This window comes from Pinus tabuliformis, chromosome 1_2, assembly GCF_031772625.1.
Source record: "Pinus tabuliformis cultivar Carrire ecotype Pingquan chromosome 1_2, CPIR1, whole genome shotgun sequence".
Taxonomy (NCBI): Eukaryota; Viridiplantae; Streptophyta; class Pinopsida; order Pinales; family Pinaceae; genus Pinus; species Pinus tabuliformis.
The window spans coordinates 801,867,263-801,880,533 of record NC_142298.1 but is presented as its reverse complement, the minus strand read 5'-3'; the positions used below and the strand labels follow the sequence as shown (position 1 = coordinate 801,880,533).

Here is a 13,271-nt window from a genome sequence, read left to right as displayed (position 1 = left end):
TGACAAAGTGGTCTGATAGTTGTATTATAAATCCACGGAAGTTGCATTCGAAGAACAACTTGCAATAGGTGTTCACAGAGGTTTTTGAAGGTGTCTATGCCCAACCCAAGCCAGGGAACTGATGATGGGCACAAATTGCATCAAGTATGTAAGAGGACATGAATATATTTGCTTGTTGACCTTTGGGCTGATGTCGGGCATCTGTTACTTGTCCCTTCAGCTGGAGAGCCAACATGTTGGACCAATTGAAAGTTCTTCCTTCGTTCGCCAGCTGATCAAACACAATCACCCAACTCTACAGGAAGGTCTCTATGTTCTCTTGGCCGTATAAGCGGCATGCAGAGATGACCAAGAGTTGATAAGCCTTCCATAGTATCCTTGTCTTGTAAACTTGGCTAGGTGTTGCCCTGAACTTAGAAGGCTCTTTCACCTACCTCTTCAAGATGTCTCCTGAGTTTTCACTGTTGTTGGGCCTAGTGAAGGGTGCATCCATTGTGATCACCGGTTGTGGCAAGTGATACATCACTTGAAAGTCCTTTTCCATGAACGTAGAAAGTTTTGTTCCACTGGCACTGCTCAACACCATTATCTCTAGATCAATATGCGAGACAATCCAATGGATCATGTCCGCGCATGGAAACGCGGGATACCTGCATGCAACCCGGTACAAGCCATACTTGTGTATGTTGACATAGACTCTGTGTTCCTCCATATTCTCCTCAAAGGTAGCTGAAAATATGTCATTGATTTCCTGCCATTTGATCTTTATCTCCTTGTCTATGAACAACTTAGTATCTTCATATATCAGCAAGCTCATAGACACTTGCTCGACCATATCTCCAGTTGCACTCTTAGTGGTGTCCTTTGACCCTGCTCTCTTGGAAGCCATTGTACCTCTACTGCTGAGAGACTGTTGAACACTTGTGATACCTGTAGACAGAGCAACACTCATTGCGAGCACAATGTTAATTGAAAACCAAAATCAACTTGAGGATTGATATGCAACACACGTGGGTGAATGACTGGAAGATTTGCGCAACTTTCACTGGGAGGTTCTGAGAATGATTGCCAAAACTGCGCAGAACATACTCTGGACTGTCAGTGAGCTAACTGACTGTTCAACTATGAAAAGCATAGTCCAACTTGGCCTGTTGAGGATTGAAACTACGCAATGCACAGTTTCAATCAGCATGAATACAACCCAGGAAAACTGCATTGCGCAATTTCGAGGGCCAACTAAGGAACTGCCTCTCAGAATTATGCAGAGCACACTCTAGGAGGCCAGTGTGAGGCAAGCTCTATGCAATTTCTGGGAGCAAGACAAGACCTTCCATCCCAGAAATGCACATTGCAAGTTAGGTAAGGAAAGTCTGGGCCAAGGTAGCTCAGACCTGCCGACGGGCGACTGAAAACAGTAAGGATTGAATGCATGTGCAAAACTGGGTGCAAACATGAGTGAATGAACATGCATGCAATTAGTGAGTGCAAGATTCAGTAAAACGGGAAAAAAATGAAGTGTGTGAAGCGAGTCGCAGCAACAATGACTGTTAGTGCAGAAACAATGTCATGCATGCGACAACAAGGAGGTGCAATTAAAAACTTGAAACAATGCTTCTACAACCTAACATTCATTAAAACAACAACAATCATTCAATAAAACAAAGCAAACAACATTCACACAAACCGAAACACAAAAAGCGACAGAAAAGAAACAAAAGAGATGAAAAGCAGACTTACCCAGAAAAAGTTGAGCTGAGTGTGCTGAAGGTTCCTAGATGCGATGGGGAATGCTGAAAATCCAAGATCAAAGTGAAGAATGAGCTCTGAAGCGTAGAATAAATATTTTTGACAATATCGAGGCTTATGACGTGCATGCCACAAATCTAGGAAAAGATGACACTTGGTGGGAGGCTTCTAAAACGATTTTTCCATGTAACCCCCAGCTGCTAAAAATAGATCCCTAAAATCTAGAATTTCTTTTTTCTTTTTTTGCTTTTTTCTTTTTCGGGAAAAATCTTCCCATGCATGCAAAGCAATATTGCTCAGTCCTAGAGGGAACAGGTTAACTTGGGTGCACATGCAATGGACTGCAGCCTTTGGATGACTTCTGCGCAGTTTCTGGGTTGAGTGGCTCTGGCTGCCCCTCAAACTCTGCGCAATTTCTAGACTGAAGCCAAGGCTGCTAGCCAGAACTACGCAAATTCTGAGAGCAAGCCCAGTGATAGGTTTCTCTGCGCAATTTTCAAATGGAAGGCACTCTGCTTGCTCTGCGCATTTATGGAGAGAAGCAGGTTGTCTTGATGCTCTGTGCAATTCTGGAGAGCAAGGCTGGTTGCCCTCCTGTTATGCGCAATTCTCCAAGTGAGCACAAGATCCGGTTGGAGACCAAGTCACGAGATGTCATCTTGTGGTTGAAAGGAAAACAAGTTAGCAAACACAAGTTGATAAGCCAAGAAACTCAACTGGAAGCATATGTACCTAGGGAGTGCAAGACATGTTGCTAAGGATGGTTGGTAGGGAGGCTCCAAAACCAAGCTAAGGAAAAATTTTGGAGGGTGGTTGTAGCTGCTACAATAGTTCCCAAATAACAATTTGGGAGTATAAAATTAAATATTTAAGACAACCATGAAGAAATTGGTCAAGGATAGGAAAGAGTATAATGCATCCAAAATTATCCAACATAAAACCTCCTTGAAAGAAACTTAAAAGATAATAGAGCAAGACATTGTGTTAAAAGAAATTCTTCTCCAAGAATGGAAGGAGTTTGAATAATATCATAAAGCCCTTAAAGAAAAGGAAGAGGTGTAGCATCTTGAATCCTACAGCCTTCAGCTTCAAGCTGGGGATATTAACACACAAATTTTTCATAATCAAGTAAAATATTTCCCATGGAAGAATAACATTGAAACCATTTTGGTAGATGGCACCTAGCTCAATGAATTTGGAAAAATCATGAAAGAATAGGTTTCCCATTACAAAATGCTCTATTTTGTGCCACGTGTTCTGAATGCGGTTGTCGTTGCATATATAATAGAGGGAATTATGCCATAGATATCCATTACAAAACACTATTTTATGACCCACAGGTTCCGAATTTGATTGTTGTTGCGTATATAATAGAGGAAAATACTCCACAGAGGAAAACACTGACTTGTCGAAGGAGGTAATAGAAGAGGAAGTCAAAGCATGTTTTCCCTATGTCAGAACAAAGCACCTGGCCTAGATGATTTCCCAACTCATTTCTATCCTTTGTTTTGGGAGGTGACCAAGTTCAATTTAATAAGGATAGTAGATTATGTGTTCAAAAAAATTGCATACGCCTCCTTCTTAGCTTTAGCGCCCAAGGAGATAAGTTTGTCCTCTTTTTCTATATATTGGCCAATTTCTATGTGCAACCTCTTATACATTATTATCTCCAAAATTTTAGCACAAATATTGAAGTCTATTCTCCCAAAACTCATCTTATAAAATTAAGGAGCATTTGTTGGGTCAAAGGAAAATTATTGATCACATTGTGCTCGTGCTTCACTAATCCTCTTGTTTAGTTGGTTTTATATTTAATGTTGGATCTATTGGGTCTCTGATCCTTTTGTTTGGTTGGTTTTGTATTTAAGTTAAGATTGAACTTTTTGAGCTAATTTAGTTGTTCTATCAAAACAAAATATAATTTAGCTTTTCCAATTTTTTGTGAAGTCAATTTAACTCATTTCTAATTTAGAGTATTGTATGGAGCAAGTATTTTTAATAAATCAAAAATGTATTGCAATAAATAAAGGATGTATTTTGTTTTATAAGATAAAAAGAAAAATGTATATGTGTATTAAAAAATAAAATATAATTTTTATATTATTTTATGTCTTTTTTAAGGATTCTCAAATGTAATCTCTAATCATTACTATTATATTTGAGAATGGTTTTTCCTTACTTATATTTGGTTTATTTGTAATTTTTCTATATTTTTTTTTAATAATTTAGACTCTTATGTGTTAGTATTAAATGTGTTCTACTTCAAATATGGTGACAAGATAGTTTGAGGACATTCCCAATGGTAGCACATGTAGCATGATCTGGTAGCCAACTAACCGTAAGAATAGTAAATTAAGGTTATAAAATGGGATCTTTAACATTGCCCATCGACCATTATTAGTTTAACATTGACCAATGAAATTTATAATGTTTATTTTTCAAAACAAAATATTTTTTCAATATTATTAAAAATTTAAATTTTAAATATTTTAATTACAATATTTTAATTATATATATATATATATATATATATATATATATATATATGAACTTTTTTTTATAAAATAACATCCCACATAGCCAGGCCCCTCGGCACACTAGACTTTTAAGAGATACCCAACCTATGAATGCCTTTGACTAGTCAATCCCTGACCTCCAATTAGACATTAGAAACCATTATATTCCAAATGTTATTGTATATATATTTAGATGGTAAAATAAACCCTAAAACACCTCTTAATGATGAGCTCATGGATTGAGCAAAGCATAATTACATAAACCAATGCAATATGGTGCATGCCAACATTTCCATATATGTCTTCTTCCACTTTAGTCTCATTGTTTCAGCAAATTTAATTTCTAAGCCTTTATTTGCTTGATTCATTGTCCTCCCCATTAGCTTGTGGTTATCTCTATATCCTCAGTACTTCTATCAAGGCATTTGATTGTCGGGACAAACTCACTAGATTTAGATAACCCACCCATGTCCTACTTGCAACCCTCTACTTTACCAATTCCTTCCCATTCCACCCCACCCCTAGCCTCCTAATTCTTCACGCCTTCCACACCCTTGTTTCCTAAAATTCTACCTATGTATCACTCTACATTCATCTACACTTATATTGGCATGTATTTGCACCCTTTTTGGTGCAAATGCTAGTATACTTTGTTTGGATCCTTTTGTCAACCTAAATAATTGAAGCTATGTTCCTTCTAGTCCATGGCTACAATTTCCCATTTTCACAAGAACTGAGTTTTAATCAATTGGATATCATGTTCGACTTGTTAATTTCTCTAGATGTATACTATGTCTAATGAGAATTATTTAATTCCTTTATTCATATTGACTTTACAAGGGGTTGTAATTGTTTGGTACAATTCTTTACCCATTAATTGCATTTCCTATTGCGATGATATGAGATTACTATTTCTTAAACCTTTCTCCAGATTTGAAGATGATAAATAATTCCACATGATGAGCCTAGTCCTCTAGTGAAGTTTTCTTGGTATGGATTTGATGAGGAAGAGATCTCAATGAAGAAATGGAGAGAGAATTAGGAATTGCATCCTTAGACTACATGGAGTGTGAGGATTTAATCTTTAATGGGGAAGAAGCACATTCTTCTTCTAATATTCACAAAATATGCAAAAACATGAAGATGATGAAGGAAATGAACAAATATATTGGACCTTATGTAGGGAGCTCAATGCATTAAGTGGGATTTATTGTTATGGGTTTGATTTTAAGAAATTATATGTCAAGAAATATGTAAAGGGGGTGAACCAATGAGTGGATAAGACAAAAGTTATGGATCAACATTCCATAGCTATCACATGAAATAATTTGATATTTGAAAGGAGTTTGGACTTTGTGTGGTTTCCCAAGAATCATCACATGAGATATTGTCATGTTTTAAGGGACTAGTTGAATTATGACATCATATTGAAAAGCACTATTATGAAGGTTCTACCTACTCAACTGTTACATGAATGGTTGCACTGAAACTATATTTAGACGCAAATTTGTATACTTAAGGTAGGTACCTAGGGTATTCAATAGATAGGTCATTCCTTGTTTCATTTTCATGGTATTAGAGTTTGGTTTCTTAGAGATGAGTTTCATTCATTTCAAAATTATGTTTAATTAGATAACCATTGTATGCCCTAAAATAGCTAGCTATAGAGTGATATCTAACCCACATGAGTGTATCCCCTAATAGTTGGTGTCATTTGATAACCCATTTGGGTTACCCCTCTAAAACATTTTTTGGAAACTTGCATATAGTTAAGGAAGTGGTTGGTTGCAAGTCACTTCTTATGAATGTTTATTGACCCTCATAAAGGTGGTTAACAATAGTTTAATCTACAATATATTTTTTACAATGCTTCTTAGCTTGGATCTAAATATATATTAGAACTTAAATTGGTTGAAGTTGCATCAAATATAAGTCTATTTGGGATCAATAAAAAACATTGGGTTATATTGATGGGTGAGTGTGAGTAATATATTGACTATGTTACTTTAATTGCCAAGATAATTTGATGGCGCTTCATAATGCGATTTCATAAAGTGTTGGCCCAATCATTATGTCAACCAATGTTGATCTATGTAAAGGATATACATTTAGCTACATCTATCCTAATACCCTAAGATCTATATTTTAAGTAAACTAACATGATCAACCTACCTTGTACACCAATACAATGATTCCACGTTTACATTGTACTTGGAGGCACATTAGTCATAAGTCAATGAAACTTCAACAATGATGCTAAATAGATGAAAATGTCTACTACTTGCGAGTGGACATGTACTTCATCTAGCAAGTACATGTGTTTTCCTTGTTGTAGGCATCACTTTTTTAGGGTAGTTTGTGTTGTAGAACTTGAAAGGAAAATGGGTTTTAGTTGGATACCAAATGACTTGATCAACCAACATTCATAGTGCACAATTGTTTTAGTGTTGACCCCCCATTAGGTCAAGGGATGTAAATTAAGACATCAGTATGTTATCCAAACTCTACTATTATACCCAATACCTTTTTGAGATCTAACCCAATTAGTGAAAACATGCACATTGCATATCAAAATGACTCCAGTTATATAATGAGAAAAGATGTTGAGCAAGATGGCTCAGATGCTTTAATTAATGAAGTTGATGATGACTCCTCCAAAGATCAATTCTTATTCCACATCTTTTAGAAATGGGTTAGAGAATAAAATATGTACAGATTTGAGGGACAAGTAGACATACAAATTAGAAAAGTGGAAAACTAAAGGCAACTAGACACCAAATGAAAGTAGAATATTATGCATGAGACTATGTGGTGAAAAGCATTATCCTTCTTCCTTGTGTTTTTCATTCATTAAATATTTATTGCTAGACTTTTGCTTGACACAGTTCCAACATTGTAGAGGAGTAATGGCATATTCATAAGGCCCCCTTCTTCCATACTTTCCTCACATAAATTGCATTTAAATAATGGTATAACCATAAAAACATATGAAGCATTGCATGTCTTTGATATTGTATTTCATTTTCTCTATAAAATCATTACAAAATAAACTTAGTTTATTTTAAAAGTTTTGAAAAAAATATATTTAAATTAATTTCATTGTGGTTTCTAGCCCAAATTACTCCAACAAGTTACCCATTCACAATGGTTTAAAATAATAATAACTAGCATTTGCACCTTATGTTGCAAAGGAAACGCCGTAAGGCATAGAGTGGTGAAGAATAACATAGAGTGGGGAAGAAGAGGGACATGTGAATGGACATTGTTGAAAGCAAGGGTGGGTGATAATGAGTCACAATTGCAATAGTTAGTTATGTGTATTCTGAAAATGGATATTTTGTAAATAATAATAGTTTGTGAAGGAATAGTGACATGTGAATGGACATTTTTGAAAAAAAGGGTGGATGATAATGAGTTAGAGTTGAAAGTAATAGTTATGTGTATTTTGAATATGGGTATTTTGTAAATAATATTAGTGTGTGGAGAAATAGCAACATGTGAATGGACATTGTTGAAAGCTAGGGTGGATGAATAATGAGTTATACTTGAAATGATTAGTTATGTGTATTTGAATATGGCTATTTGGTAAATAATAGTAATGTCATGTAGAGGTTATCCATTATCCATGTAGTTGCTTTTGTTTATGTGAACATGTTTTTGTACCTCTTCCGAGATGTAAATTTTCCATATGCTACCTATTTAAGGTGTTATTAGAAAATACTATTATATTGTAATGGAAGATGTGAAAGAAACGATACAACATTGTAACTTGTTGAAGACATTGTAACTTGTTGAATAGTTCAGTATACTAACATAGTAAAGTCTGATGTACTATAGTATATACCATATTGCATTTCCAACAGATAGGAGGCATTTGATTGAAATAAAATTTAAATACTAAAATCTGAAGCATTCCTAGGAGACAAAATAGTTCAGAAATAGCCCACATTTTGATTGAAAATAAATAGTAGAGTATACGCATTTATAAAAAGCATAACATTCCAATATTGGCATTATATTTCAGTCAGTTTTGAATTTAACCAAATATACGTGGATTACATTCATCTATCATGAATGTATCTGAACATTGGTAAGTAATACCTTCAAACAGCGTATGAATGTAATCTGAACATTGGTAAGTAATACCTTCAAACAGAGTATGAATGTAATCTGAACATTGGTGAGTAATACCTTCAAACAGGGTATGAATGTAATCTTAACATTGGTAAGTAATACCTTCAAACATTTTATAAATTGAAATATGATATATCAATGCACCACTCACTATAAGATGTATTGTGATTCAGAATATTTTTTCATAATTATTTAATTTATAGTATTTCCACTCCCAACCTAACGTTTCTTGTAAATTTGGAAGGAACTTTAATGTTCTAAACCCTCATATCCACATTCCCAATGTTCCTGTATTCTAGATACTTGTGCAATGTGAAGAAACTTTGATGTTATAAACAATCATATCCACCTTCCCAATGTTCGGACATTCTAGATGCTTGTGCAATGTAGCTATTATTTTATAACAAAAATATTTCAAAGTACCATTTGGCACTACCAAGAGTGTCTAAGAGTACAAAAATAAAAAGGCCATCACATTCCCCTTGCAAGAATGTCTAAAGAGTACAAAAATTATAAAGCTATCGCAGCCCATACAATGCACAAAATATGCAAACGTATGACAAATTTGGATGAATATATTACTGTAAGTGCTAGTATGTGGTTGGGCACATCATCATTTAGAAAGAAGAAACAAACGACACAGAAAAAAAAAATTCAGCATCCGTTTAGTTCCCAAGGTTGAAGTTCAACAAATTAGATGTGTAGCCAGCTCATGATAATAGGATTTAAGTTTGGAACTCATAATTTTAAGCCAAGTTCCCCAATTTGAAATAAGCAGCCACCTTCAACATGCACATAAATTCTATGGTGGGTTGGGCAAAATTACAAGAAAAATGTGTATGTATTAAGAATAATTGATGATATAGCCATGGGTTGTTCTCAATGGTGATAGTTAGCAACATTTCATTGTATTATTCCCATACAAGGGGAGGCCACACTTGCTGCCGAGTGGTATAATCACCTTACTTACAATGACAATAACCACTCTTACACTAGTAGCACATCAAATCATATCTAAACACCAGTACACAAGAAGTTTATTATATCAAAGTAAATGTAACCCCCATGTCTAATTCAACTCCATTACCAGTAGTTCATTCTATCAATTTGTGATGCTTATATGACATGTATTGTCTAAAATGACGCAAGCATAAAAGTTCAATGCAGTACTGCAAGCCCCCTGGTCTGGTTGAACTCATTCTGTCAATTTGTGATTCTTATATAACATATAGTCTTTAAGGAAGCAACCAAGAAAACTTTAGTACAGTCCCATAAGCCTCCTGATTTAGTTGACATTCCATTCATTTACATTCCAAGGAAAATTATAAAGTTATAACTAAAATTGTAAGTTGGTTTGGATGACCTAAGACCCGACATATCAAATCAGCAAAGGTAATTACTAAAATTCAGGTTATAAAGTCCCAATTTGTGTTTATTTTCAGTATTTATATGGTTAAATAACTTGTTAAAAATTTAAACAAGTAGGTGAAATAAACCAGATAGTGCAGGAAGAATTTCTAACAGGTTAGACTTATAAATTTCAACAGAGAATTTTTCAGGCCCTTGTGCACAAAAACACATTGTTCAAAGTATTTTTTTATGAACGAAAATTCAGGTTGCAACAACAGATGAGCTAATTTTAAACAACTGGCCTCCCAGATTTTCGTAGACCCGTCATTTTGATCGTTGTTACACTGAGATCTTATCTAACACAAGAATACATCAATTGAACAATAAGGTCACCAATGCTACAATTAGCCCTTCATGCAAGAGTTAAAGCATCGACCAAAGATCTCATGATCTGGGCAGAGAGACGGAAAGGTTATTCATTTAGTGCTTGTTGCATGAAGAAGAGCATTTGATGTGTGCGACCAATACTCTATCACAAGCCTTCCAAATAACGATCCTTCCCTTTCCATCAGCTTCAATGGATGATCACACTCCACCATCTCACCTGCATGAATTCAAATCAAAAGCATTCAAATTAGGTAGAAATGAATAGACTCACTTTCACTACTGTCCATTTCCTCAACTGCAACAAATTCAGTTGAAACCAATCCATGCACACAGCACAGAGATAAGATACAATTACAAGGCCTTACCATCACTAACGGCAACCACCATGTCACTGTCCATAACAGTCGGTATCCTGTATGCAACAGTAATTACAGTGCAATCTCCAAATTCCTTTCTAATTATTGTCTGGAGAATGGCATCTGTAGCATTGTCTATTGATGTTGTTGCTTCATTTAGAACAAGGATTCGACTTTTCCTTAGCAATGCACGTCCGAAACAAAATAATTGTCTTTGTCCTACACTCCAATTCTCTCCATCGTCCCCCACTGCATTTTATTGATCTTTTAGTGCCACGAAAAACTTGCAAATCTAACAGCCAAATTCTTGGCCTCATGTCAAAGAATTCCATGACATTTAAAAATATATATTTAATACAAAAATTACCTGGTGCATCTAGGCCATCCACCTTCCCTCTTACAATGTCTCCAAGTTGACACTCGTTCAGAACCTTAATAAAGAAAGAAAATAGATTCAAAGCATTATTTACTATTGTCATTCCACATATGATAAATTCAATGAGATGTTATGTTGAATAGCATTTACATACTTCCCAAATTGTCAAATCTGAGTGCTCAGATAATGGATCCAAGTTGAAGTGAACAGTTCCTCGAAAAAGAGTTGGTTCTTGAGGAATAATCCCAAGGCGCAACCGCAAATCATGAAGCCCAATAGAGGTAGTATCCAAACCATCTATAAGGATTCTACCCCCTGCAGGTTCCACTAATCGAAAAATAGCACTAATGAGAGTGGTATTCCCACTTCCTGTTCGCCCAACAATGCCAATCTTTTGACCTCCCTCAAATGTATTTTTAATGCCCCGTAAAACAAGGGGGCTGTTGGCTCTATATCTAATCTGCACACATATCAAAATATATTCGACTGCAAACATCATAAACCATTCAAATTTTAGTTATAAAAATAAATGTTAACACATTCATCTTGTTGGAATGCACAACTCAGGTACCTTCAAGTCTTGAAATGCCACCTTCCCATGTGAGGGCCAACTATCTGGTGGTCTGCAATCTTCTATAACAGTTGGTGCCACACTAGGAATGTGCATGTACTGTTTGATGCGTTCTATAGAAAGAATGTAGTTTGCAAGTGTACACTGGATGTGAACACTGGAAACCAATGACATGTTCAATGACAGACCATATGATAGTGCCATCCCAACAAAACCTGCACCAGTTCAAATGTTAGGCATCATCATCGTATACATAAAAGCATCCAGTAACAACAGATATCTCCCACAAACGACCCTTAGTTTCATCGTCCATACCAGGATCGAAGCTGCCCTTTGGGAGTAGAACCATAGCAAGAGTAGAGGAGCAAAGAACAGTTGCACTTAACATTTCTAGACGCTGAATCAACCATTCATTTGCCGAGAAACTGTAGAAAAAAGGGGTTCGAATTTTTATCAATAAGGTCTAAGTTCTTCTTTAAGAACTGATCCTCAACCTTGAAAGCCCTAATGGTCATTGTTCCTGCTATGGACTTGCCAAAATGATTTGCAATAGGTGATTTTGTTGTACCATTTAGTCTCATCAGTTCTTTAGCAGAGGCAAAATAGTATTTCTGATTAAATTGAACAAACAAAAAATCAATTATAGCTTCTCTCACAATATTCATAGTGAAGTACAGAGTCTTCTCAAGAAACTTGCGTGAAGTGGCATTTTACCTGGACTTGAAAGGTCAAATAAATCATTGGAATGGCTACAAACAAAACTTGCCATGTTACAACAGCCACAACTCCAAGACTGCTATAAGCATTCATGGTAGACGACATGGCAAAGACAAAAGAGAAAGGAATGTCTACATCGAGAATGCTGAAATCTGAAGAAACATGAAAAAGGAGGTGGGGAAGATAAATGTCAGTAGTTTACTACCCTGATGTACATCAAATTTCACTTTTTGTTTTAAGGAGCGAAAAGAAAAGAAGGAAGCCCATGGTGATTACATAAAATACTTACTCTGCTCAGAACTCTTCCCAATGGAGTTGCATCAAAAAATGCCATTGGTGCTCGGAATAAAGAACTCAGAAGCTCAGAAAAGAAGGACTTTGATGCCTCAAGCCCCCAAATAACACAAAGCAATGACCGAAGGAATAAGAACAATATAGATGTGAACCCAATGGCTGAGTACACTGTTATTAAACTTAATACACTAACTTGAAGACTTTGCACCTTTGCAGCCATCCAAATATTTCCTGAAATCTGCCCAATCAGAAATATAAGATGACCGAGACCAGCACAAGAACAATATAAGAAACCTTTATTCTGTTTCAAATAGTCAATATATGGCTTCAAACCAGTGTCCCCAACTTCCTTCTCTTCCCTTTTAACTAGCTGATCCCCCTTGGGAGCTCTATTTGAAATCAGTTGTTCTTTCTGTGATTTGCTCCTTTGAATTTCTCTCTCATCATTAATCGGTTCATCTTTTGTGGATGGCATCGTGGCTGTTGATTCATTGGAACCAACAATATTCTTGTGTGCATTCACAAGCTCCCTAAATACTTCACTCGAGACCAACAGTTCCTGATATTTCCTAGTTTGATGAATCTCCCCATCTACCATCAACTACAAAAGAGAGAATACATCAATTGAACAATAAGGTCACCAATGCTACAATTAGCCCTTCATGCAAGAGTTAAAGCATCGACCAAAGATCTCATGATCTGGGCAGAGAGACGGAAAGGTTATTCATTTAGTGCTTGTTGCATGAAGAAGAGCATTTGATGTGTGGGACCAATACTCTATCACAAGCCTTCCAAATAACGATCCTTCCCTTTCCATCAGCTTC

At 35.8% G+C, this 13,271-nt stretch overlaps 1 pseudogene across 1 annotated transcript; it reads right to left on the bottom strand.

Annotated features, from left to right (window-relative positions):
• Nucleotides 1-9,976: 9,976 nt before the first annotated feature.
• Nucleotides 9,977-13,271, bottom strand: LOC149208327 (ABC transporter C family member 10-like; annotated as a pseudogene). The gene is made up of 8 exons (XR_016252734.1): nucleotides 12,443-13,271; nucleotides 12,151-12,315; nucleotides 11,752-12,047; nucleotides 11,437-11,651; nucleotides 11,020-11,325; nucleotides 10,857-10,920; nucleotides 10,499-10,738; nucleotides 9,977-10,350 (listed from the first exon to the last, which is right to left on the bottom strand). The product of XR_016252734.1 is annotated as an ABC transporter C family member 10-like (transcript).